Source organism: Aegilops tauschii, chromosome 2 (genome assembly GCF_002575655.3).
Source record: "Aegilops tauschii subsp. strangulata cultivar AL8/78 chromosome 2, Aet v6.0, whole genome shotgun sequence".
NCBI lineage: Eukaryota > Viridiplantae > Streptophyta > Magnoliopsida > Poales > Poaceae > Aegilops > Aegilops tauschii.
The window spans coordinates 69,355,365-69,382,688 of NC_053036.3; the positions used below are offsets into that span (position 1 = coordinate 69,355,365).

General features: G+C 46.5%; 2 pseudogenes; one reads left to right on the plus strand and one right to left on the minus strand.

Moving 5' to 3' along the window:
• The first annotated feature begins 3,167 nt into the window (after positions 1-3,167).
• On the plus strand, positions 3,168-11,753 carry LOC109764676 (uncharacterized; annotated as a pseudogene).
• A 3,296-nt stretch (positions 11,754-15,049) lies between these two features.
• On the minus strand, positions 15,050-17,537 carry LOC109764675 (protein FAR1-RELATED SEQUENCE 5-like; annotated as a pseudogene).
• Positions 17,538-27,324: the final 9,787 nt, after the last annotated feature.

The window sequence follows — 27,324 nt, forward strand, 5'->3', positions numbered from 1 at the left end:
GCCCAGAACTTAGTCCAACGGAGTCATAATATGTAATCACTAATTGAGAAGTACCCCTTCCACCTCTCAGGTTGCGGTAAGTGACGCGCTGTATGCGCGCCACTTGTCGCAACTTGGGAGTATTCCCTTTTTTCGTATCCCATGGGAGGCCGCCGCCACTTGTATCCTATGGAGGCCGACGTCGGCGCGTCCCCGGCTTGTACAGCCGACAATCTGTCTGGTCTTTATCTCAGACCATCCTGGGCACACCCGTCTGGGTTCCACTGAAGCACCCTCTTTACCTCTTCGATGAGCGGCGTAGCCGGACATAGGGAAGATACGGGAGAAGAATATGCCTCCAGGACTCCTGGCAGTCCGGTTAGCGGGCTGCCGGATATGAAGAAGACATAGCGATCCGTCGTGGCCCGCCGAGACTAGTGTAGTCTATCCTTGTCATGGGAGTGAAGCTCCACGCGATTGTACGTGCACATAATTTTACCTTTTTAGTTGAAAATATATCCAAAATGTAACCGTTTTCATCTGGTTTGTATGAAATCCGTCATGTTTATCTGAAATCCAGCCGAGTTTGCATGAATTTCATCCGGTTTATTGAAAAAAAGTTTGAAATGTATGCGGCTAGCGTTGGATGACGGCTGATGCGTCCATTTTGCATCATGTTTTCCTACTGTTATTCATTATGTTTGGGAATTGTTATTTCACCTCATGATGCAATTATTATGCCTTTTCTCTTTTTTTTGCAAGTTTCATCTGAAGAGGGAGATTGCCGACAACTGGTATTTTTGGACCGGAAAGGGCTACATCAGAGATAACTATTCTGCACAACTCCAAATGACATAAAAATTTACGGAGAACTGTTTTGGAATATATATAAAATATTGGCGGAGGAAACACCAGGATGCGCCCTACCCCCCTGGGCGCCCCCGAGCTTGTGCCGCCCCTAGCAGGCCTCCGGGGTCCATCTTCTCCTATATGATGCCATTTGCCTTAGAAAAAATAGAAGAAGACTTTCGGGACGAAGCGCCGCCGTCTCGAAGTGGAACCTGGCAGGAGCACTTTTGCTCTTCGGTGGAGCAATTGCGCCGGTGAAACTTCCCTCTAGGAGGGGGAAGTTGAAGCCATCGGCATCACCAACAATCATCTCATCATGGGAGGAGCAATCTTCATCAACATCTTCACCAGCATCATCTCATCTCAAACTCTAGTTCATCTCTTGTATTCAATCTTCCCAAAACCTCAGTTTGGTACCTGTGGGTTGCTAGTGGTGTTGATTACATCTTGCAGTTGATGCTAGTTGGTTTTTTTGGTGGAAGATTATATGTTCAGATTCTTAATGATATTCAATAACCCTTCGATCTTGAACATGAATATGATTTGTGAGTAGTACTGTTGTTCTTGAGGACATGTCAGAAGTCTTATTATAAGTAATCATGTGAAGTTGGTATTCTTTCGATATTTTGATGATATGTATGTTGTTTCTTCCTTTAGTGGTGTCATGTGAACGTCGACTACATGACACTTCACCATACTTGGGCCTAAGGGAAGACATTGTGGAGTAATAAGTAGATGGTGGGTAGCAAGAGTGACAGAAGCTTAAACCCTAGTTTATGCGTTATTCTGTATGGGGCTAATTTGTATTGCTATGATTAGATTTATCTTAATTCTTCTTTCTTAGTTGCGAATGCTTGCGAGAGGGGGTAATCATAAGTGGGTTGCTTGTTCAAGTAAGAACAACATCCAAGCACCGGTCCACCCACATATTAAATTATAAAAGCAGCGAACGCGAATCAACTAAATATTATGAACGTGACTAGACGACAATTTCCATGTGTACTCGAGACCACTTTGCTTTATGGAGTATAAGAGAACTTTCAGGCTTGCCCTTTGCTATAAAAAGAATTGAGCCACCTTGCTGCACCTTTGCTACTATTGTTATTTGTTACCCGTTACGAATTATCTTGCTACAAAATTACCTATCACTGTTACCTACAACACTTGCAGAGAATACCTTACTGAAAATCACTTGTCGTTTCCTTCTGCTCCTCATTAAGTTCGACACTCTTATCGAAAGGACTGCATTGATTCCTTATACTTGTGGGTCATCGGCGGCCTCCCGCATTCTTGTTCGCGGATTGGTCACCCTGCCCATGGACAGATGCGGGAGAAAATTTGTGGGCTGCCGTTGGAAATGCTCTTAGTATGTGTAGTGATTTCACAAAAGGAAAGGAAGAGGTCGGTGGATCGTAGGATGAAGAACAAATCAATGACCCAGAGCTTAGTCTAATGGAGTCATAGTACTATATCAGGCATCTGAGGTGATGGGCCAGGGCGTCCCCGGTTGACCCAAAAGGCTAGTTAACCATTCTCTTTTATAAAATAAGTGCTATGAACCAAAAAAAAATTTCTTAATAAAAACAGTGGAGCCTAACTATTGAAATTGGCATGTTCTTAATTTGTGGAAAATATCATCCTCTAATAACAACCATGGATGTTAAAAATATATTTAAACTTGCCATGGCCTATAATTTGAGTTGCCATGTAAAGAAAAAGGAGAAGAAGAATGCCATGATAAAAAACTTCATCTCTTAATAAACCAAAAGAATAATCTTTTAATATAAAAATGTCATCTCTTAATATACAAAAAATGCCATCTCATAATAATAAAAAATGGCATCTATTAATAATAAGCAAAAATGCCATCTCTTAATAATAAAAAAATGCCATCCCTCGATAATAGAAATGACATATCTTAATCAACAAAAAATGTCGTTGCTTAATAAACAAAAAATGCCATCTCGTACTAATAGAAAATGCCATATCTGAATTAAAAATGCCATTTCTTAATATGAAATGACACGCCATCTCTTAATAAACAAAAATGCCATCTCTTATAGTAACAAAAAAAGAGCCATCTCTTAATATAGAAACGCCATCTCTTAATAAATAAAAAATGCCATCTCTTCATAATAAAAAATGTCATGTAGAAAAACAAAACTTGACTTGTCAAACAAAACAAAAAAGGGGGTAAATGTTTAAATCGCCATATGACATAGTTCAGAAATTTATAAACTGCCATGTAAAAAATTCTAGTAAAATTGCCATCTGTTGAAAAAAGAAGAAAAAAGCGGGGGACTGTGATTTGATCGGAGGTCTCCTGGTTGAAGCAGCGCATGGCTAGCCATTATGGTAAGTCAAATGTTTTTAATAGTCATGCGTTCGCTGGCTTTCATTGTACAGCAAACCAGTTTCAAAATCCGACATGCCTCCGATCCAGCTGCATGATTCGTGCAAATGAATCTGACGGGACAGAGCGCGTTCGCTAGGATTGGGCCCCAGCGAATGTTCGCCAGTTAGCATATCCCTTTTAAAGCAGCTAAAAATGATTAAAAGAAATGTTGCACACGCCCAAAACCTAAGCATATCTTCTTTTCCTCTTTTGCCTTCAAGCCCTGCCGCAGAATCAACCCGAAACCCTGCCGAAACCCACCGCGCTCCATCCTGTTCCGGCGGAAGATGAGGTTTGCGGCGGCGAACACGCCGGGGCATTGCCGGGCTGGGAGGTCTACCACGGCACTTCTGTTGCTGATCCGGGCTTTTGGTTCAGTGCTGCCGTCCTCGGGGGCACCTGAACCATCGCGGCCCCAGCCGCCGCAACATGGATCTTGAGTGTTAGCAGTTAGCTAGTCTCTCCCTCTCACCTCTCTCCACCGTGCGCACGTACTGCATGCGGTCGCCCACGATCCATGCACGTAGCCACGACCTGGCGCTCTGCGCCTCTGTTATAACCTGAGCTATATATACGAGTGTATAGATCAGAGAGCACCTAAGGTGCGATCTCCTCTCCCCGTAACATCCTACATGGTATCAGACGCAGGACTCGTTCCTCGTCCCTGAAACCGCTTCCGCTCTTCTCTGCACCTCACGATCATGGCCGCTCCTCCACCTCCCCACCGCGGCCCAACCCTGTCGCCGGCGGCGGCTCGCCCGCCACACCGCCCTCCTCCCAGAGCCACCACCAGACCCTTCTCACCCCCTCTGCCTTCACGCGCGGGGCGCTCTTCGTGCCGGACCCGACGGCTTCCACCTCCGCGCCCAACCAACCGCTCGTCTCCCACCTCGCCGGAGTCTTCATCAACCAGCACGTTCCCATCGTGCTCACGCTCAACCCCCCCCCCCCCCCCAACTTCTCCCACTGGCGCACTCTCTTCGAGGTCACGTTCGCCAAGCACGCCGTCACCGACCACATCGGTGGCCCGGCGCGCCCCCTTGACCCGGCCTGGGCGCAGGACGACGCCCACGTCCTCTCCTGGCTGTACAACCGCATCAGCCCGGAGGTCTTCGGGCTCATTCACCAGCGCGGCGCTACTGCCGCCGCCGTTTGGGAGTCCATCTGCACTCTCTTCCTCGAGAACGCGGAACACCAGGTGGTGTTTCTCTCCACCGAATTTTGCCGCATCGAGCAAGGTTCCTCTTCCATCCTCTCCTTCTTTGCACGGCTCAAGGACTGCGCCGACCGCCTCGCCGAGCTCGGCGCGCCCGTCACCGATCGCGATCAGGTGCTCAACATGTTCTGTGGGCTTCACCCACGTTTTCGCTATGCCGTGCCCATCCTAACGATGCAGACACCGTTTCCGACCCTGCTGCGCTGCCGTGCCTTTCTGCTGTTGGAGGAGAGCCGTCTCTCTGCCGACGGCACCACTGAGACTGCCATGCACGCCGCCCGCGCCCCGGCCAACAACAACAACAACAACACTCCGGGCGGCGGCGGCGGCGGTAACGGCGGCCCTGGGAACGGTCCACGCGGCGGCGGGGGACGCTACAAGGGCAAAGGGAAGGCCAACAACTCCGGCGGGGGGCAGTCGTCCCACTCCGGCGGGGGTGGGCATGCACAACGCCCTCCCGCTCCTGCAGCTGCACCGTGGACCGGCATGGTTCACGCCTGGCCGATGCCGTGGCGCGCCCATGCCCCGGGCGCGGGCATCCTCGGCCCTCGTCCTGGCGCGAACACACCGTTTGCGGGAACTACCTCGCACCATGCTGCTGGTCCGAGTGCTCCGGGCGCTCCGGGCATCCCTGCGACAGCGCCTCCCGTGGTCTGGCAGCACCAGGTTGTGCCTCCACACCCGCTCTACGGCGCCCCCAACACCGGTCTCTACAACCCGACCGCGCCTGCATGGGACCAGGGCGCGCTCATCCACGCCCTCAACTCCATGACGATGCAGTAGCAGCAGCAGTCTCCACCGACCGCGGACTGGTACCTCGATACGGGGGCGACGTCGCACATGGCCTCCTCGTCCGGTATGCTCTCCTCCTCCTTTCCCCATACTTCATCTCGCATCGTTGTCGGCGACGGGACCACGCTTGCGACCACGCACACCGGCCACACCACCATCCCAACCTCAGGCCCTCCTATCTCCCTCCGCAATGTTCTTGTCTCCCCACACCTCATTTGAAACCTAATCTCTGTCAAAGCTTTAGCTCGCGATAACCCATTAAATGTTGAATTTGATGATTTCGGTTTCTCTGTCAAGGATCGAAGAACGAAGAGGGTGATCCTCCGCTGTAACTCGGACGATGACGAGCTCTACCCCATGTCGTCCGCGCCCGCATCCCGTGATCACCACGCGCTCACCGCCACCATCCGCGATCTGTGGCACCAGCGTCTCGGCCATCTAGGTGGAGATGCCCTTGGCCGCACTCTTCGTCTCACGGGCATCGACTGCGACCACTCCGCCCCCGGTGTCTGTCATGCGTGTCAACTAGGGAAGAGCACTAGGCTCCCGTTCAGCTCATCTGGACATGTATCTTTCTTTCCGTTTCAGTTAGTGCACTGTGATGTATGGACCTCTCCCGTGCAGAGCAACTCCGGTTGCCAATACTATCTACTTATCCTCGATGACTATAGTCACTTTGCATGGACTTTTCCTTTGCGACACAAGTCCGATGTTCTTCCCACGATCTGCACGTTCTTCACCTTCGCACGCACCCAATTCAACCTTCCCATCCTCACGGTCCAAACGGACAACGACAAGGAGTTCGAAAACGCAGCCTCACGCGCTCTCTTCTCCTCGCTCGGCGCCCAGTTACGCATGTCCTGCCCTTACACCTCACTGCAAAACGGGTGGGCAGAGCGCGCACTCCGCACCCTTAACGACATCACGCGATCGCTCCTCGTCCACGCCCACATGCCACACTCCTACTGGGCCGAAGCACTTCAAACTACCACTTTTCTCCTCAACAGACGGCCGTGTCGTCCTCGCCACGATCACTCGCCGTTCTTCCTACTCTACGGTGCCCAACCTGACTATACCGCAATGCGTGTGTTTGGTTGTCTCTGCTACCCGAATCTCACAGCCACAACTCCGCACAAGCTAGCCCCACGCTCCGCGCCGTGTGTCTTCCTCGGATACTCGCACGAGCACAAGGGCTACCGGTGTCTCAACTGTGCCACCGGGCGCGTGGTGACCTCGCGGCATGTCGTCTTCGATGAGGGCACGTTCCCTTTTCGCGTCAACACAAGCGTTCCCACCCAGCCAGATACATCTCTCCTTGACGACCTGGCCAACCTACCTTTCGTTCCACAACAACCCATGACTGTTCGTCCATCTCACTCATCCCCTCCCACCATTGTGGACGCGCCCACGCCAGCACCAGCGCCTGCTGCCATGGCAGTCCCCACGTCGTCCCCTCCCACAACCGGACCCACGTCCGCCCTCCCCCCGCCCACGACACCCGAACCTGGGTCACTCACCTCCGCTCCCACGACACCTCCTCACGTGGAGTCGACAACCACTCCTGCTGCCGGCGCCTCCACTGCCTCGCCACCATCCTCACCACCGCCTCGCCGCCGTGCCTGCCCACGCCCAACACACCCCATGCAGACGCGTGCGCAAGCCGGCAAGTTTCTTCCTAACCCTAAATACCACCAGAACCTCACAACATCCACTACACCTGATATATCCCCGATCCCAAAAACCGTGCGTGCCGCCTTGCGCGATCCTTGTTGGTTGGCTGCGATGCAGGTGGAGTACAGGGCCCTCATGGAGAACAAGACCTGGAGGCTCGTACCGCGGCCGCGCGGTTCCAACATCGTCACCGGCAAGTGGTTGTTCCGGCACAAGCTCAAGGCCGACGGCACGCTCGAACGCTACAAGGCCAGATGGGTGGTTCGCGGCTTCTCCCAACGCCCCGGCGTCGACTTCGACAAGACCTTCTCACCGGTCGTCAAGGCGGCCACGATCCGTGTCGTCCTCACCGTTGCAGCATCTCGTCGGTGGCCCGTGCATCAAATGGATGTCAACAATGCCTTCCTGCACGGCCACTTGACGGAGCAGGTGTACTGCCAGCAACCCGCTGGCTTCGTCGACGAGGCTCACCCCGACGTCTGTCTGCTCGATCGCTCCCTCTACGGCTTGAAGCAAGCGCCACGCGCCTAGTTCGCGCGCTTCGCTGCGTTCGCCCGCAGCATCGGCTTCGTCACTTCTCGGGCGGACCCATCTCTGTTCGTGCTCCACAACAACGACGGCGCCGCCTACCTCCTCTACGTCGACGACATCATTCTTGCTGCTTCGTCGACTGCGCTTCTTCATCAACTCCAGCGGCGCCTCTCGACGGAGTTCTCGATGAAAGATCTTGGTCCACTTCACTACTTCCTCGGCATCGCTGTCACACGCACGGCTGACGGGTTCTTCCTCTCTCAACGAGAGTACGCCGAAGAACTGCTCGAGCGCGCCAACATGCAAGCCTGCAAGCCGATCTCGACTCCCGTCGACACCCGCTCGAAGCTCTCTGCGACGGATGGCGCGCCGGTGCCCGACGCCGCGGAGTACCGCAACCTCGTTGGCGCTCTCCAGTACATGACTATGACGCGCCCCGACATTGCCTATGCAGTTCAACAATGCTGCCTGGTGATGCATGACCCGCGCGTCCCACACATGGCGCCGGCGAAGCGGATACTGCGCTATCTTCGGGGCACCACAAGCCATGGACTGTGCCTACAACCAGCTACCTCCCTCGACCTTGTCGCCTACTCCGACGCCGACTGGGCCGGGTGTCCGGACACGCGACGCTCCATCTCCGGCTACGCCGTCTACCTTGGTGATGCTCTGGTGTCCTGGTCCTCCAAACGCCAGGCCACCGTGTCCAGGTCGAGTGCGGAAGCCGAGTATCGCGCCGTCGCCAACGCCGTCGCCGAGAGCTGCTGGATACGCCAACTCCTCGCCGAGCTAGCGACTCCTCTTCGCAAGGCCAGCATTGTCTTCTGCGACAATATATCCTCCGTCTACATGGCTGCCAACCCTGTGCACCATCGCCGGACCAAGCACATCGAGCTTGATATCCACTTCGTCCGGGAGAAAGTGGCCCTCGGCGAGCTGCGCCAACGAGCCAACAGTTCGCCGATGTTCTCACCAAAGGGCTGCCCATGCCAGCGTTCGAGGAATTTCGGTCCAGTTTGTGCATCAGGCTGCCCGACGCTCAAACTGCGGCGGGGTGTTAGCAGTTAGCTAGTCTCTCCCTCTCACCTCTCTCCACCGTGCGCACGTACTGCATGCGATCGCCCACGATCCATGCACGTAGCCACGACCTGGCGCTCTGCGCCTCTGTTGTAACCTGAGCTATATATACGAGCGTATAGATCGGAGAGCACCTAAGGTGCGATCTCCTCTCCCCATAACATTCTACATTGGGCAATCCCGCTGGGGCATCGCGGGCCTGCAAGCCCGAGGACTGCATTTGGTGCGCACGTCCGCGCCATGGGATCAGAGCCCGCATCATCCAGTTCTTCTGAGCAGCCGATACCTTCTCTTGGGCAGCCGGGTCTACATCCTCCTGACGACAACCCGTGGTAAGAATTATGGAGCGGTAATCGTTCACAGATTTACTTCTCTACCTGCTGTGGCCTTAGCGCTGCGTTTTTAATGTGCCCTGTTCATTGTGCTGAATGTGATGGAGCTGTGACCAGCTTTTCAATTTGTCCTGTCAGTCATGATGTCCATGGAAGAATGTGGTAGTATAATGCAAGCTGAATGATGTTGGTTTTCTGTTTGGTTGAGTGAAGGTGTTGTACTGTTGTTGTTGCTTATGATGTTCAAACTTTACTTATCCTATTCAGTTTTCTCTGTTGCCCACTCCTCATATCTGGTCTGTATTATTTCGTATCCTGCTGCTGCTAATAGGACTTGCTGATATATGGGAAGTTCTCTCAAACGATAGACACTGTTGTCAAGTTAGTTGAACAATACCCAAGTTAGTGTTGCTTGTGACATTGTTTTATCAAGTGTTGTCATTTCAGTATTATGTTAGTTGATTGGGTCTGAAAATTTAAGTCTAAAGTTGATTTCAAGCCAGTTTTAACTCACGGGTGTTTTGCTTATGCAGTTTCTCTAATGCTGCCTTAGTCAACCATAAGCTGAAGACCAGAGACCCTCATGGTTACCTCACCAAACACAGACCTGTGGAGAAGGTTGTGCTGTATGGTGATAGAACTGAATCGTCAATCGCGTCGGATTCATTTCGTCATGCACTGGGTACCGCAATCGTGTCAATCTTCAAGAACGGAAAGGGAAAGTTTGCATTTAGGCATCCTTTGGACCTGAGAAGTTGGAGAGTGAATGCCTTTGGCGGATTTGAGGTGGCAGCTGGCACTCCAATTATTAAGAAGGCCTCGGAATATAACACAATGCATGATTTTTATGAGCTAGGTGTCTTTGCAGAGTTCTGCCTTCTGCACTTCGGGGGAGTTATTCCTGAGCAGTTCAGCAAGTTGATCGAGAAGCTGAAAAGGTTATGCTATTATGGTAGATCCATGCCTCGTTCCAACTCATCTTTGGTCTCTTGTTTTTCTGGATGCCTTCCATACTGTGATGCATTTGATGTCTAAAGAAGAGAGGGAAGTGATACTGAAGAGATTGGATGCTCACTGCCAAGGTTGGAAAGCCGATATGCTCCTAAATGAACTTTCAAAGTGCTATGTTATGTTTATTGGCCCCGACGAAACCCTTACAACACGCGACGAAGATAGCTCGAGAGCTTTCCTTGAGTGCATTAGACATGCTCTTGCACATCCGTTGGATTATATTGGCAGGTTGGAGAGGCTTGGCTTCGAAATTCACAGCAAGCAGGATCTGTACAAAGTTCTGAGGGAGAAAGGTGGTGACAGGCTGCTTTCTCTTCTGTTTGACCTTCTGCCAACAGAATATGTGGAGGAGTTAGCGCTGGAACGTTATCTGTGCCGGGAACACTCCTCCTGTTGTCCATTTCCCACAAACTGTATAAGGCGTGTTTTGAGAAAACATAGCCTTCGTCGTCGTCGTCTTGATCCAGCCACCATCAACAGATTGATTTGGGTAAGGAACTCTCCACACTTTGCATTTAAGAAGCAAAGGACCATGCTAAATTCTGCTACTTTCAGTTTTTCATAGTTACTTTTATCACGCAAAAGAGTCCACATTATATATTGTCCTTTCACCTGAAAACTTGGTGTCTTGATCAAACTTTTAACAAATTTCTGTAGACCACTTTTGTTGAAAGAGCAGTGTGATGAGGCCTTAAAAATGTACATTTGTGTTGCTATACTAAAAGTTGACAGAGAAAAATGTCCCCCCCCCCCGACGTGTGAAAAGTTACATCTGGCATTTTAATAGATCTTTGGATAAATTGCTTTATCACTTTTATTGAAAGAGAGGGGTGAAGGTGCCTTCAAATTGCTAGTATGACCTCTAGACACACTGGATTATAAGCCATGGCAATGAACTCCCTCATAGCGTAAAAGAAAGCAAATATCAAATGTCTATCTATGCTCATATGCTTTTTTACCACGTGCTGAAGTTAATGATATGAGTTAGTGCACAACTGCACATAACAAAAAAAGTAATTGAATAGTCTTATCATTTCCCTCCAATCTTTATCCTGGAATAACATTAAGTTTGTTCTAATGATCATTGAGGTCTGGCCATTTTCAGTCAGGTTTTGCACTTTGTATGTTCTCACACCCTATCTGACTAGTAGTATATATCAGTTGATGCTAGAGTTAATCTTGTGCAATCGAGATGCACATTGATAGAGGTTGGGGACCTTCAGTAATCTAAATGAATTTTGTATTATCTTCTGTGAGTGAGTCTTTCTCAGTCCCTCTTCTGACCTGCATCTGTTTCTTGTTGATTTGAAGTTGGAGATGGGAAATAAGATGAACGAACAACTCTTCGTTCCAAGTGGAGTCCTCAATACCTGGAAAGTCCTATATTCAGAACATGGGCCAGCACTTGAGGGTACTTCCCTTTCAAGCTAATCAAGAATTCGGCTTTATCATTATTCCCTTGCCCTTTATTTCTTATGCTCCTGGTGTGTCCTATGTTGCAGAGTTTTGGGAGATGTGTGAATCAATTGAAGGGCACTCAGTATGGAAATGTGAAGGAAATGATGACTTTGGTAATTGCCATGCCCATGAGGTGGTGAACACGACCTGTGGCCTGATGATGCACATGTACCCTTGTCGCAGTTATTCTTCTGGCCGAATGATTGTCATGGGTCGCAGAACAGGGCCGTACAAAGTCAAGGGGGTCTGGGTGTTTCCAGGGGTTGAAGTCCCACGCTTCTTGACGAAAATCCATGGCATGGAGTTATATGGTTGGACCAAGGTGGACATTTCCATCGAGAGACAGAAGGCAATGGTCAATGACATCCTGAGTGTAACAGTTGTTGATCAAAAATCCGAGGATAGTGGCCAGGAGGAGGTGGTTTCAGCAATTTGCTTTTGAGCCCTTGAGAAGTGAAATGTAAATACGTATGCTGCAATCCTTCAGTAAGTCTTTGGCGTATGCCTGAGGTTGACCTGAACATCTCCACTGTCTTGTGTGCCGAATGCCATCTGGGAACGAATGTCTGAGCTGGGTACATCTGAGTGCCCCCCTTTCAGGTCAAGATGTTTCTTGATGAAAAATCTTCTTCCTACAACCTGAATGTCTAATTTGCAGCCAGGACCTTATCTCAGTACTCAGTTTCCATGGGTTTTTGACCTGATGAATGTTCAATTTTGCTGCCCCCTAACTGAATGTTCAGTTTTGCTAATGTATTATAATCATCAAGGCATTCTGTAGTGTAATTTATGCAAGTATGATGCTGTCAAATCATCACGCAAGAGTCCGATGTGAATTGTTTATCTTGTCCGAATGGTATGAATGGTTGTAGAAATGTTGTTAAGCTGATCTCTTTTCATGTAGTATCTCCTACGACGGAAGTACTAATGTGAGCGCGAGCACCAGTGATCTCGTTATCTGGGCCATGGATTGGTGTCATGATCTGTAAGGATGGCCATGGGTAGAGTATGGGCAGGGTAGAGCAATACCATACCCATACCCATATAGTCGGTGGGTATAAAATTTTACCCATACCCGTATCCATGGGTATGAAACTTTATCCATACCCATACCCGACGGGTACCCGTACCCATTGGGTACCCAGCGGGTAGAACAAATAGCACATGAGTTGTTCGCATTTTTACGCTCATTGATAGCACATTTGACAAAAAAACAATTATCTCAACTCAATAACTGGTAGATGAGTACAACATACTCATAAGTCAATATGAGTAGACAAGCCACATGACAAATTAATTATTAATTGACGACAACTTAACATTAGTTTACAAGCGGGTAGGGTATGGATATACCCGCGGGTACAAGGTTATACCCATACCCTACCCATGACTTAACGGGTACGGTATGGGTATTACCCATGGGTATAAAATTGTGCCCATACCCTGCCCATGCGGGTACGGTACCCGCGGGTACCCGTACCCGTGGGTAAAATTGCCATCTTGATCTGTGCGTCTGTACAAGTGCATCTTTCGTTCTGCAATTCTTTATTTAGGCTATGGCCAGCTGGCGGCGTCATAACTCCGTCGGGTAGCTTTCCCACAGATTTGGACTAATGGAACCGGCTCTGCACATTTATTAGAGGTAAATACGCTAGAGGTCTTAGAACTTGCACGTGATGGTCAGTTTGGTGCATAAACTTGTAAAATACATTGTTCTAATCATCAAACTTGCATGGACATGCAAATACGGTCACATTTCGCATACACAGACGTATCCGCTGCATGCATGGCACACCAGCGTGGCAAGGGCCGGCTGTCAGTGGCTGATAGCAGTGCATGTGATTTCTAAGACCCTTGGATATTTTTTTACTGGTCGTTGCTGGGTTCCACTCGTCACTGTACAATGTAAATAAAAATAAGCAAGAAAAATAGGACGGGTGAGAGTTAGCCTGATGACCTGATGCACTAGCGCGGGTGTCCTAACCACCACACCTAAACAATGCTTCATGCCCCCTAAAAAAACAATGCTTCATTCCTAATAGTGAACTACTAAGATATATATCAGGATAAATATACATATTAAAGAGCACCCTTTTTAGCAACCAAAGATGCATTTTATAATTCTCAAAGAAAAAGATGGTTTTTATAAACGAATAGAAGAAGAGCCAGGGTAACCACCAGACAAGACGACGTTGATGCCTTAAATGAGATAAATTTACTTTTTAAATAAGGTTGAGCGAATTTTTTCAATCCATTCAAAAATAAATTGTTGATTTGTCCGGAAAATTGCATACGCTCATTCTGACCAATATTTTCATTTATCCATATTTTCAAATTTTCAAATTTTGAATTCATACAAAACTTCGTTGATTTGTCCGAAAGAATTTACGCACGTTCATTCTACACTGTATTTTCTTTTATCTAGATTTCTAAATTCAAAATTACTCAATTCAAACAAAATTAAGTTGATTTTCTGAAAATTTATGTACATTCATTATGCACTATATTTCCTTTTATCTGGATTCTTAAATTTAAAATTATTCAAATTCAGACAAAAAATCATTGATTGTTCCAAAAGGATTTATGTACATTCATCTGCACTATATTTCCTTTTATGTAGATTTTATAATTTATAATTATTCGAATTCAAACAAAAAAAATTCTGATTTGTCTGAAAGAATTTATGAAACTTTGACCATTTCAAGGGTGAGTGGATTTTTTTGGATGGTACATATTTCTTTTTAAACTACATGAACATTTGTATCGATTGTGTAATTTTTCTTAATGTGACAAACATTTTTATGAAATGTGTGAAAAATTAGAATGCAACATACGTGTTTCTAAAAAATATTTTTATAATGTTTATACAATTTTTAAAATTTCACGTACATTTATTTTATTTTTATTTTTTTTGCGGGAAAAAAATAAAAAATAAAATGGCAATATAAAGAATGTTTATCCGTACCGCGGAGCTGCCTTTTTTGGTTATATATTTCATCTTTAGTTATTTGGTCCTTGTTGAAGGATATTAAATATGGTCGTGCGAATTCAATATGAATCATCATTGGTCTGATGGCAGTGCGTGCGAGGCTACTAGCAAGCTGGTCCTGGGTTAGAAACACACTCGTCCCATTTGTTTTTCATTTATTTGACGGGCTTCTTACATAAATACAAAAAGTTGAGGGCTTTTATGCAAATCTATCATGCACATAGGGGCACAGTGGCTCACAGCGGGCCCTGGCCACGCTGGCGTGCCGCTAAGACAGCGGATACACATGTGTACGTGAAATATGACCGTATTTATACGCTCACGCAAGTTTGATGACTAGAATCACGTATTTTACAAGTTTGTGCACCAAACTAATTGTCGCGTGCAAGTTTTATGACTCCCGATGTATTTGCCTCAATTTATTACAACCGACCGTTGGACCTACCAATCTTCCTGAGCACAACACCTCCCCCTTCTTATTCTGCTGGGTTCGACCAGCTCGCCCGGAGAATAGTGTTTTGTAACACCAGCAAGCAAGTTTTATAAGGCTAAAACTGCCCCCTGGCCATGATGATTGGCTAGTTATTTTTAGGCAGGCTATCAACACATGTTTTATGATCATATATAATAGGACGAACTGATCCAAATTTTACAGGTACAACACATTTTCGAACTTGCATAACAAAGTGGTGCATTTGACAAACTACAGGATGCCCATCAAGTATTTTTCAGTCTCAGCTCTTCCGCCTTCTGGCATTGTTCCGGCGGTGTTCTTCGGTGCCACAATTCTTGCATCTTGATGGCTTCCTAGGCTGCCTCGGAACATCGTCACGATCAGGGCAAGTTGTCCGTTTGTGGCCCTGCCGACGGCATATGCTACAGAACCTTGTTCACTTGCCCAGACCTTCATATGGCGCCTTCTCACTTGCCCCATATCCTTCCACTTAGCTTGGTGCCAATAACCCTACAAGCATGTTTGCCGACTCATTTGCTGAATTGTTGTCATCATCGTTCGCATCACCATGTGAGGCAGCTACTGCAGCGAGGACCGTGCCTCTAGACTGAACCTGGGTCGGGACATCTCCATTATCAGCAAGTCTCTGTCTTCAAGTCCTAGCCCATCCCTTACCTCTGTAAATGGCTTCATTTCAGCAGCACATTTCTTGAACAAAGATATCAGATGGTCGTATGCTTCCACACTACAGTCACCCATGCGAACAAGCTCCATAGCATGCATATACATATTGAAGTGCCTGTAGCTAAATGGGTTTTGCTGTGCATGGTCCTTCTGGTACTAGGTGAGGCGGTAGTATATCCCTTCATTCTTTGTCCATCTTTTAAGTATGTGTTTCTTCGGGATTTCTGTAACGCGTATAAAGTCCAGCACCTGCATCAAAACATTCAGCTCTCTTCAAAAAACCATCCAACTGTGATATCCAACATTTACGAAGATCCTCTTCTTGAATTGATTAACAGACTAAGATTACCTTCAACACATGGCTACATAGCAGGCCCATGTGCGCAAATTGACCACATTCACATTCAAATTCATCATCGCCATCCAGGACTGTAACTCTATATGAAATTCGACACCACTTCTCTCTATGCTCTGCCTCTGTATGTATTGCAACATATGTTTTACCTTTTTCAATTTCCTCAACCTGGTATGCACCACACTCATATAGGATATGCTCGAATTGCTCAAACAAAGCTCTGGTATATATCTTGCCGGCATGCCTCTCTACCGCCATGTTTGCCTGGAGAAGTGGCCTCCCCTGTAAAACAAGCATTTTTTACATCCGTCAGAGATGCAGTCGACAATACATAAAAAGAGTGATCACCTGGTAATAACAAACTTACAATTCAGGTTCTTTTCTCCTCATAATTTTCCTGCGACTCCCTGTCAAACAGCAACATCATGTACTTCCTGACAGACTTATGCATGGGGCAGCCTGGAGCCCTGGAGGCACATAATTCTTCAACATGTGGTTAGCGCTTTCACCCGCTGTGTACTTGTCATCTTGGCAAAGAACACACCAGTGAAGTAAGGCTTCGCCCACTTGTGCGGTGTCTCAAACAATTGTGTCATGTAGGTGTGGTTTTTCAGGTTGTACTTCTCCACCATAAATTTCCAAGCTTCCTCAAACTCATCTACAGTCAGCATATGATTAACCACCTTGTGAAACTCAGCATGGAAGTCGCTCTTTTTTTTAGTACAATGGGCCTAAAGCCTCTTTTGCCTTTTTCAGCACATGCCATTTGCACCAACGATGCGTTGTGTCCAGCATTACATTTTTTATAGCTATTTCCATTGCTCGATTTTGGTCTGCAAAATATCCATAGCAAAGTTATTGGCCACAACACCAACAAACAAAAACAAATCTAATTGCCAAATCATCAAATTTTTAATCATTCATATTTTTCGTTACCTGTCAGTATTGTCTGTGGTGCAGCCCCACCCATCATCCTAATAAACTCTGCAAAAACCCACTCAAACGTCTCTACCTTCTCATCACGAACCAACACACCTGCTATGCTAGTATAATGCTCTGAAAATGATTGTTCACCCCCACAAAAAGACCGAACGGCATGTCATAGAGATTGGTCCTGTAGGTCGTAGCAAATTTCACAACATCCCCGAAGAAAGTGTACTGCAACCTGCTGTTGCCAGTAGCCCACATTAGAGTTCTCATCCAACATTCTTTGTCAGCCTGAACTCGATAAGTGAACTGCGGGTCTTTCGAACATAGCTCCTGGAATACTTCCATGGTTTTTCTCACATCACCCTCTGCTTGTTCACAGCTGATCTTACCACACAGATTTCGCAACACTGTTATCCATTCTACCAAAAAAAGTGCCAATGATGTTGTACACCTTTGCAAAGTTCACATTGTTCTCGCTCAGCTGCTTCACGATGTCCTTGCTGTACTCATCTATATGCTTGTGTGATAGCCAGTGTAGAGCCTGTCCATATGTAAGGGACCCTGCATGGTTGTGCTCGTCCCGGTGCTCAGCTATGTACGAGCCATTATCCTTCGACCGCAATAACCTTATCAGTGGAGGGCATTCACAACGGCAGGAACGAGTATTTTCAGCTATTGGTTTACCCTGTAAATAATAGCATCAACCTATCTCAGTTAGTTGCAACACATTTCCGAGTATGTCATAAATCAGAATAAGGATAGTTAATCAGAAACCGCCGTTACCTCACAGCCACACGATATCTCTTGCGTGCATTTTGTCTGATTTACATTTAGCCTCTTTTTCCGTATCTGATGCCGAATCCGTTCTCCCACGAGTACAAATTGTAAAAATTGTACGCCTCTCCAAGCTTGTCAAAGCTCGTACCTATTTTTGGCAAACTGCCTGATTGTTTTCTCTAGGACTGATATCCTATCAGGGCATGGTGCTCTGCCCAGAGCAGCAGCTCCAACCCTCACCCTGCAAAACAAATGACATTTGGCACCGGTACAGAGGCACATTTTATTTTAAACCATACAGAATAAACACTTATGTGATAACACACTGAATCTGTTCATTTGTTCTGCTCAAACAACTTTTTGCCTGTCTTTTTACTGCATTTTTGTTTATGACATGGCCATACCAAAAATCGCATGACAACTACCGTGAGCACTTAAATATACTTAGTCTGTTTACTCATCATAGTTTATTTAACCACGGAACCATATGAATTAACCATCAAATTTTTCTCCACAGGCATGGAATGTTTGGAACAGGAACCAACAAGCAGCACGCATACAGGACCCCAAGTCTACACTGTGTCTATGCTTCAGACATATTCATGCTGAATATTACTACCAGTGCTATGTAATTTCTCCTCACACAACACCGCCCTCCCCAAAAAAGGTAATTTGTTAACTATCTGACCTAACCAAAACTAAAAGTAGTTCAGATCATCTGTATGTACCTTTTAGTCCAGCCAGGAGTTTTCGGGTATATTTGCTCTATGGAGTTGCTCAAGCCTAGCCTTGTCTGCAGTTCCTGCCGCTTGAGCAGATTCAGCAGCACACATCTGGACATCTGCACCCAACGCCGCCGTGGTGGGAAGCTCAACAGCCGGCAGCGGCGTCACAGGGTAATGAAGAGGACTCATGTGGCCGTTGTTTTTGTTGACCTCCTCTAGCAGAGTTCTGCTGCACCAACAATGATCCACCGACAAACACCGAACTACAAGGCAGCGGGGAAGCAGCGAGAGCTACCAGATCCGTACCTGCTTAAGGGCTGCATCAAGCTTGGCTGAAGAACATATATATTCATCATGTGCCTTGCCAATCTGGTCGTCATCGCCGTGCTCTTCGTCCACAACCACTGAAACTCAACCCAAGCAATCATCCTCGTCGGCTTACTCATTTTGCTGTGACCCATTTTCAGATCGTCGAACGGCAATCAGTGCCCAGTAATGTTTCATTTCAGCACGGTCCTCCATGTAATAGCTAGTAATTAGTTTTCCATCAAGCTCATCAATGTATGTTCTAGTATCTGCTGCCTGGTTCACCTACAGCGCAAACAGGTTTGTGTTATGTTCTCATGGTTCGTCAAGCAATAACAAAGCGGGTGAGTCCAATTTCACCTTCAGCATTACAAATTAATCAAGGTTTCCAGCAATATCTAACCATGATAATCTCCTGAGTCCTGACAAAGGCTGACTGCACACAAAGAAACATCAACAATCACATTAACCATGATAATCTCCTGACAAATTAATCAAGGTTCATATATGATACAATTCCCACATGTTGCCGACATTCCTTTAAATCTCTAAATGCATGGCACCTTGTATCGAACTCAAGACCTCTTGGTCTAAGGAAGACCACATTAACCAACTAGAACAACCTAATGTTTGGCTGTTTTTACTTCTTTTTTTATATTTTCTTCTACTTCAGCTCGCGGCTGGGCCAGCCCATTGTTGAATCGGTACTGTTATTACTATTTCTTTTTTGTTTTTTCTATTTGTCTTTTTTCATTTTTGTTTCTTTTTTATTCTCTAAAAATTCTCACACTTATTTTTTTAAAATTTAAAATTCGCTTTTCAAAATTTTGTTCATAAAGTACAGATATTCGCATTTCAAGAGAATTTTACAGATATGTCAAAAAATTGTTTGTTTAAATAGAAAATGCTCACATCAATATGATTAAATTTCTGAACATCTATTAAATAGAAAAATTGTTCATTTAAACAAAAATGTTTGTTTATTGTTCGTTTAAATAGGAATATGCTCACATAAAAGAATCGGACACTTTTAAAATTTCTGAGCATCTATTAAATAGAAAAAGGAAAATGAAACTAAATCATTCAACGACCGGTTTACTGTTCTTTTTTGTTCCTTTTCATTCTTGTTGTTTTTCGTTTTTCGTTCTTCATTCTTTTTCTTTCAAAAAATGCCCACATCAATAAAATTGACCCAATTTTTTTCCCACACACTAGTATCACCATGTCAAGCATCCATGATAAGTTTCATTGAATTCTGACCTTTTATACATTTTCTAGGGTTTTCCTAGTGAAAAAACCCTAACACACTAGCCGAATGTGACGCAACGAGCGTTCGGTGTCCAAATTTCTTCAAATTTTTTATGGAGGCCTGCCATGAGCATGCTCACATGCTGGCAAAAATTGGTGTTATTTCATGCATGGCAAGAAGCACACCATGTTCAAAGGTGGTGGTTTGAGTAGGCCGGTAGGGCAAGTCTGGTTGAACTTTTATTTCACACCAATAAAACGAAACCAATTTTTTTCGTAACACTAACATCACCATGCAAAGCATCCATGATAAATTTCATTGAGTTCTGACTTTTTATGCATTTACTAAGGTTTTCCCGTGAAAAAAAAATCCTAAAACACTAACCGAATGTGACACAATGTGTGTTAGGTGTCCGAATTCCTTCAAATTTTGCATGAAGGCCAACCATGAGCATGGCCACATACGGACAAGTTTTGATGTCATTTCGTGCATGGCAAGAAGCATATCATGTTCAAAGGTGATGGTTCGGGTAGGCTGGTTGGATGCACTTTTTCACATCAATAAAATGGACTCGAATTTGTTTCACACACTAGTATCACCATGCCAAGCATCCAAGATGAATTTCAAAGAACACTCATTAAGAAAGAGGATGGAGTTTAATTACAACTTGATTATTGACCTTTAGGTAATTTTTAAAATAAATAATTAGGAATTCAAGAAAGTTCACAAAAAATTTAAAAAGTTCACTGGATTTTAAGAAAGCTCATTGATCAGAAAAAGTAAAACAAGACTTCATCAATTTTCGGAAAAGTTCACAAATTAGAAAAAAAGTTTATCGATTTTGAAAAAAAGTTCATTGACTTTTAAAATCAAATTCATCATTTTTATAAAAAGTTCAATATTTTTTAAAAAAATCACTGATTTGAGAAATAGTTCAGGAATTTGGGAAAAAAACTTCACCATTTTTGGAGAAAAAAGTTCACCCACTTTGAAGAAAAATTCACGAATTTAAATATCTTTAGGCATTTAAGAAAGAAAAGGGAAACAAATAAAGAAAAGGAAAAATAAAGAGGAAAAGAAAACCAAACAGGATATAGTGCGCTTTTCCTGTGTTCTATTTTTAGTCAAAACAATATATCTACCACAAGCTGTTCGGTTGCCCAGTTGGTTATTGCGCCTATGCTAATTACTGCTGGAGTGCGGTTCGAATCCTTTGCGGCACATACTTATTTTTGCTGTTTTAGAAAATAAAAAAACATGATGCATGGGCCGGTCCAGCGCGGGAGGATGTGCGCGTTCATTAATGGACTAAAAAAATGTTTAGCGTATATGTATGGCGAAGAATTTATAAATATGACTATCATGCCCCTTCCTATGAAGAGGTATGGGCTAATCTGAGCCGTCCTTGAGTTTAGAGGGGGTCTACCGAAGCAGAAGTGATGATTAAAATCATCATTTATCATAGATGAACCTGTATCTCCCACGATCCCCGGCCCTAGAACATCCCAAACCAGAACTATCCACCGAAACCTCCAACATGCTAATACGGCAAATAAAAAAGATGAAGTAGCATAGTGTTCAGTCGTAACCAAATTAACAAAAGACTCCAGATCAAGTATAGGGTAGATACACTAGCCTGTTAATCTCCGTTTCCGCCGAAGCCATCTTCTCTTGTTATGCACACCCACTGAAGGACGGGAGTTACCCCATCTCTCGGGTCGGGCCTTTATTTCTTGTCTGATCCGTTGAATGCCGCCTGTACCTTGAACGATGCCTGGTCCACTACTGAGTTGTATACCGCAGCGTATTTGTGTGAACTGGGAATTCACACGGCGCGCGTATTGCAAAAGTCCTATTAAAAGTAGCAATCGCAGCGCCCTGGCGGACGACCCGGATATCGGCAGCGCGTAGCCGCATGTCCCAAAAATTCACGCGAAAATCTCCTTTGGTGCACGGCGTTCAGTGGTATGCTTATCGGCATCACTCGTTTGCATGTGGATCATCATCCCGCATTTATGAAATGAACCAATGTATAATAACGTTGCATCTGTTTTACACCACGCAGTATGCAACGCGTAAAGCAGCTAGTTTGGTCCTGGATTCCTCAGTGGGAGTAGCAGATGTTCCCCGAACTGGTTGCATTTTGTACCAAATATCCGGTACAAGTCACGGGCCGGTCAGTGGTTGCCAATACGCTCGGTCCCACACCTCCCCGCCGGAGCACATAATTTTCCTGCACAAACAAAGCGTTCAATTAGTACAACTTATTTTAGTTGTTATAGATAATCATGTTAACACTGTAGCTAATCACTTTGACACACGAACGAATCACTAGACGCCGTGCAGTATTAAGAAGTACCCCCCTGTACATGCATCCAGTGCTGATCCGGATTACGCAAGCTTGCACTTGCATAGGAGGAATAATCAGTTTGCATTATTACCCAGCGCGGAAGCAAATTGCCCCAACACTCGCTAGTTTTGTAGCACTATAACCATTGGTTTAGACCAGTCAATTCCGCTCCGCGCACCACCACAGCGCTCAAGTCATGGTTTGGGTAGTTATTATGATTTTGGTGTGGTCCACTATTTTTTGTTGGGATATTTTCGTTGGGTTCAATTGTGGTGTACATGCGTGAAGAGTTATTGTGTGTTAGGAGGGTTTGGCGGGTTGCATGTATGCTCGTGGGGGTCATGATTGGTGAGTAACCCAATTATGGTCTGATTGTATCGGTTTTAGCCCGGTTTTTCATAGATTAACCAGACAATTTTCTTCTTCTTGATTAATCGATGATGCAATTCTTTTGCCTCCGTTTAAAAAAAGTCATTTACTGTTCTTCTCCTCCCTCCTCGACCCTCACCTACCCAAAGAAGCTCACGGCCGTGCTGAAGAACACTATCCAGGGATCCGACTCCCCCACCCACCCCACAAGGTGCGTGATGCATATCACCCCGGCGGGACGCAATTCACCCTTGACAAGTTTACGAATAGCAGGGCTGCTTCAAGCGCCCCAAAAAATAATTGACGGTTTTTTCAATTGTGTTTCCAATTTCTTCAACCAGTGGCATTGCAACCAACATGATTAGCACCTTTCATGATGGGCTTGACGCTCCATCATATCATAAGCATAGGCCCTGTTTGGATACTCTAACTCAGTTAGAGGTTAGAGTTAGATTCTAACCCTGAACTAACTCTAACCAAAGAGGTGTTTGGATGGCAGGGTTAGATGGAGCACGGATACGGCGAGGCGCCTTCGCGGGCGGTGCGAGAGGGAGGGAGGGAGAGGACGAGAAGCTTCGAGGAAGTGGGGAGGGATCTGCTGCGGAAAGAGCGAGAGAAAAATGTGTTTTTTAGTGATCCCGAGAAGAACTAATCCAAATAAGCACTTCTTGGGTGCGTTAGATTTTTTGAATGGGTTAGATGCATCTAACCCAAACTAACCCTCCTGTTTGGATATTTTTGGGTTAGTTGAGTCCAAACTAACCCAAACTAACTCTAACCCATGGATTCAAACAAAGCCATATTTATATTTGATGTCTGATTTTAATTACCTTGTCGCAATACTAGAACCTCACAGTTTGAACCCAAACGCTGCTTTAGAGTTTGTATTAGAGATTGTAACACTATTTCTAAGGAATAAAACCCATGCTTTACCCCACAAAACAAATAAATAATTATTGATAGGTGCTAATCCTTTTTGACACTATGCTAATCATCTTGACATGTGCTAATTACGGTTTTGCATTTTATTTTTCATTTCAGTTTTTTCGCGGCATCCACGCGAGCATTCATCTAGTCAGTCAGGAATGGTAATTGTCATTACCACGTTTTGTTTACACAGACTCTCACGGTTTTGCATTAATAAATCGATCTGTCCCACATTCACCTAGATCGGCATGCGCAATTTACACCCCGCACTATAGCCGGTGCAAACGAATTGACAGATGTTTCTGCCTCCTACTGTATCTGACTAGCTAATCCCACTAGGTGGCACATCAGCCACGGAGGACACGGAGACGACGAGATGACCCCGTTGTCCGGCAGGTCGACTGCTCCCGCAAGGCCGCACCCCACCTGGATCCGTGTGCTTCCGCTCCTATCTCGGATCAATCAAAGAAATAAAAGGAGCAATGTCTGATGTCATGGTTTCCAAACCATCCGTGGAGGAAAAGATTCAAATAGAATACATACACGAGCCGGCATGAAGGAGAAGAGCTCGCCTGATCGAAGCTCGCAACGTGGGCGACCGTCTCCCTGCCACTGGATCTGGCGTTTCAGCCCTCCCATGCTGACCGCCTCCGGTGGATCTGGTCGAAACTTCATGTTCATGGAACTGGCAGCGAAACCAAGCCCCGCTTGAGAGCCCTTGCTATGGTCAGCTCGCGGTGGTGCCAGAAGGAGAGCAGGGCATTGGCGTGGTGCCGGAGCCGGAGCCGTGATTGGAACTGAATGTGGCGGCGCCGTTCTCTAGGCCGCGGCTACGAGAGTACGTCACGCTCACCCAGCGAATCTGCAGTAGGCATGGCTTACCGACGCTGGCCGTCGGCTCGTCGCCGGCAACCACGAGAGAGCTCCACTCGCCATGAGAGAGAGAAAACGTAGGGGACAGTGGTCGGGTGGGGGTTTGGAGCCATTGAAGTCACCAGCTGGCGGGAACACTTTTTTTGACGGGAGCTGGTGGGAACACTTTTTTTTTGAAAACACAATAACTTTATTCAATCGAAATAACGGATACGTCGTTTAAGAGGAAGGGTACAATTTCATTCAATGGCTCCTCAAAGCAATCAAAAGTATCAGAAAATCTAGCCAACCTGACAAGTTCATGAGCTACTTTATTTGCCTCTCTATTACAATGTTCAAACTTGGACATAGAAAAATCACAAGCAATAAAATAACAATCATCAAAAATTGCCGCCGCCACTCCCGCCGACCGTCCTCCATTATTCATAGTCTCGATGACCTCCAAGTTATCAGAATTGATGACAAGTCGATTACACCCCGCCCTTTGCGCTAGGGATAGCCCAAACCTAAGCGTTTACGTCTTTCCCACCATAAATACCACGTCGTGATGACAATCATCTCACGCGTATTCTGGGTTCCCAAAATAGCTAAATCTTGGTTTGGCAATTGTAATAAGGATTCCAGGACAGCCTCACCAGCATAATCAACTTCACAAGCACTAGAAATAACTCCGTCCAAACCAAGTCCTCTCCACACCTCCTTAGCTTTCTGGCACTGGAACAACAAATGTTTTGTATCTTCTTGCCCAGACGAACACGAAGGACAAATTGGCGAAACTTTCATATGTCTATTGGTTAGTGTAACACGGCGTGGGAGAGTGCCATGCAACGCCCTCCAAATATTTTTTTTAACCTTTGCCGGACAAGATAAGTTCCAGATCTTACGCCAAATTGGATTAAAATTTGTTCGCCCCAATCCGTTAGATCGGCTAAGTTTCCTTCCATATTGATGATTCCACTCAACGACATAGGCGGAGCGAACAGAAAAGATCTCATTCTTAGTGTAATTCCAAGCAATAAAATCCGTCATGTCATATTGTGGGAGAGGGATCGCGAGGATTCTATGAGCATCAATGGGGCCATGCCGGCCCTCAAACACGGGCCGAAAGAATCGAGGCATGGTTGTTGGGTGGTGGAACGCGTCTTGGACCATCGTTGTACCCACAAACCATAGAATACAACATGTATAGTCCAGATAAAGTTTCCAATATAATACGCTGGCACATTTAGTTACCATCTCAACGCAGCGACGCACGGGCAGGATACCGTGCACCATTGACGCCGTGCGCTGAAAGTCCGTTTCGAAATTCACGTCCCTTCATATAGTGCTAAACGCGGCACGGACGGATGGGACAGACGCGCGCGCGGCACACGCCCAGCTCGGCCTTCGTCTCGTCCCGCGCGAGCTGCGCTCGGGACGCACACCCAACTCGGCCTCACCCTCCAGTGCGAGCGTAACGGACTGACCTCCCATGCCGCTGCCACGGGAGAATTGATTTTAACCCCCCCAGTTCGCTCGCCTTGGATCTTATGCCCATTTCTTCGTTTGCCTTGCTCTGAAACCCTCCAGTTCTGTCTAGCTCTTCCTGATGCCCCCCTTTGATGGTTAACAAATTTGTTAGTAGATATAACCATCAAATAAAAATGGGAATAGACAGAAATCCCCATGTCAAACTCCCTCAGCACCTAGGGTTTCTAGGATCTGGACAACCATACAAGAGGAACCAAGCAAAATCCATGAAAACGGAAGGGGAGAAGCTTGCCTGGAGGGCGGCAGAGGAGGGGGGGGGGGGGGGGGGGACGTCGCGCAACAGCAGGCGAGACGGACGGCAAGGCACGGCGGAGCAGCAGGGGCGACGGACGGCGGGGCGCGGTGGCTCTGCCGGCAGGGGCGAAGAACAAACGTGCTAGCCCTCCTCGCATCGTGTGGTGCTGGGTCTTGAGGAAACTGCACGAGGGCAAATTAGTCAAATCAGAATATTATAGGACCAGTTTTTCTTGCATTATTAGCTAACTGAATACTATAACAACGCAAAAGGGGCAATCAGCAAGAATCAAGTCGTACTGGGGGGGGGGGGGTTCAGAGCAAGGCAAACGAAGAAAGGGGCATAAGATCCAAGGCGAGCGAACTGGGGGGGGTGTCGGTGTCAAAACCGGCGGATCTCGGGTAGTGGGTCCCGAACTGTGCGTCTAGAATCGATGGTAACAGGAGACGGGGGACACGATGTTTACCCAGGTTCAGGCCCTCTCTATGGAGGTAATACCCTACTTCCTGCTTGATTGATCTTAATGAATATGAGTATTACAAGAGTTGATCTACCTCGAGATCGTAATGGCTAAACCCTAGAAGTCTAGCCTGTATGACTATGGTAATGAGTATCCGCCTATCCGGACTACGCTCTCCGGTTTATGTAGACACCGGAGAGATCTAGGGTTACACGGAGTCGGTTACATAGAAAGGAATCTACATGATTGATCGCCAAGCTTGCCTCCCACGCCAAGGAGAGTCATGTCCGGACACGAGTGCGGTCTTCAGTCTTCACATCTTCACGGCCCATTAGTCCGGCCCGTTGATGATAGGCCGGACGCCCGAGGACCCCTTAGTCCAGGACTCCCTCAGTAGCCCCCGAACCAGTCTTCAATAGCGAAGTGTTCGGCACACAAATTGTCTTCGACATTGCAAGGCGGGTTCCTCCTCTGATGACCTCCAAGTAAAATATTCGGCCGTTGATCCAATTTCGCTCCCCTCGGCTTCTGCGCGTTAAATAACTTCGTCTTCCACGTGTCGAGCGAATGCGGAAGGTCAGGGCATTTTTGCAAATAATACCCTGCTCATGCCAGGAAGAGCACCTATTTAAAGAGATCAGATCTTTAGATCCATTCAATATCCCGCGGAGAAAAATCCCCAAAGACTCCCAGGAGAAAAGCCATTCCACCATGGCTAGCGTTCCCGGTTCCTCCTCCGGCACAAAGAGAGGCGAGTGGGTGAGGTGCTCAGTGACCCACAGCCAATTAGAGAAGCTGCA